We start from the raw sequence: 1,020 nt of genomic DNA, 5'->3' as shown, positions 1-1,020 counted from the left end.
AATGGAGAGTGGTACACAGAAGCCATGCGAGGGATTCGGACAAAGCGCCAGCAGTGCCCAGCACATGTAGCGGGGTGGGGCTCACTACCGGAGCTCGCTGTCTAGACTGGTCCTCTGTTCCGTGGTAAGCCCCTGTAGCTTCCTGCGTAGGCGATTGGCACAGGGAAAATGGGAAGATTAACCCAATAGTGATAGCGATGTTTAGGGAGATGGAGGTGGCAGAGCCTAGAGGCCAGGCAGGCACTTCCCGTTCGGACCTTTGCACGGGCTGTCCCCAGTGCCTGGAAGGTTCCTCCCCAGTGGCTATGACTGGTGAGCTCCCTGGTCTCCTTCAAGTTTTTGTTCACGTTTCTGCTTCTCACTGAGGCCCTGAGCCCTCTCCTAAATTCTGCCCGAGCCTTCCCTGCCCTGCCACGCTTTATTAAAACCCTCGTATCCTGCCTGCATTTCCCTTTTCCCATAGCTCTTACCTGCTTCCACCGCACTTTATAGCTTACTGTTTATTCTCTCGCTAGCTGTCTCTCCTCCCCAGCATGGAAGGCTCATGCGGGCAGGGTCTCTGCCTGCTCGCTGACTCATCCCGAGTGGTGAGCCGTGCCTGGCCCCGCTCAGGCGCTCGGTACCCAGTTCCTCCAGTGAATCGCTGAGAGCTGGAGGCAGGATGGAGGCTGCCAAGGAAGGAGCTAGAAGGGAAGGCCTGGACCTCAGGGACGTTTTGGGGAAGAAGCAACAGGGACAGATGGGGTCAATACAGGGATTGAGTGGAAAGAGGGCACGAGAAAGAGCGTGAAGATTTGGACAAGGGAGGGCAGGCAGCAGGACACCGCGCCATTGCCGAGTAGCTCTGCCTGGGGACAGGATCCTGGGCGGAGGGCATGTTGGAGGGCTACACAGTGTAGTGAGGTTATGGGCAGCAGACCTTCCCCTGAGGGGCAGTGGGATGTTGCGGGGACGTATCTGTTCCTGGATCCACATGGGCCTCCGTCTGCCACCTGTGCTGGGGGAGCCGGGTACCACAGC

Source organism: Pteropus alecto, unplaced genomic scaffold (genome assembly GCF_000325575.1).
Source record: "Pteropus alecto unplaced genomic scaffold, ASM32557v1 scaffold101, whole genome shotgun sequence".
NCBI lineage: Eukaryota > Metazoa > Chordata > Mammalia > Chiroptera > Pteropodidae > Pteropus > Pteropus alecto.
Note: the sequence above shows the minus strand (reverse complement) of the source record.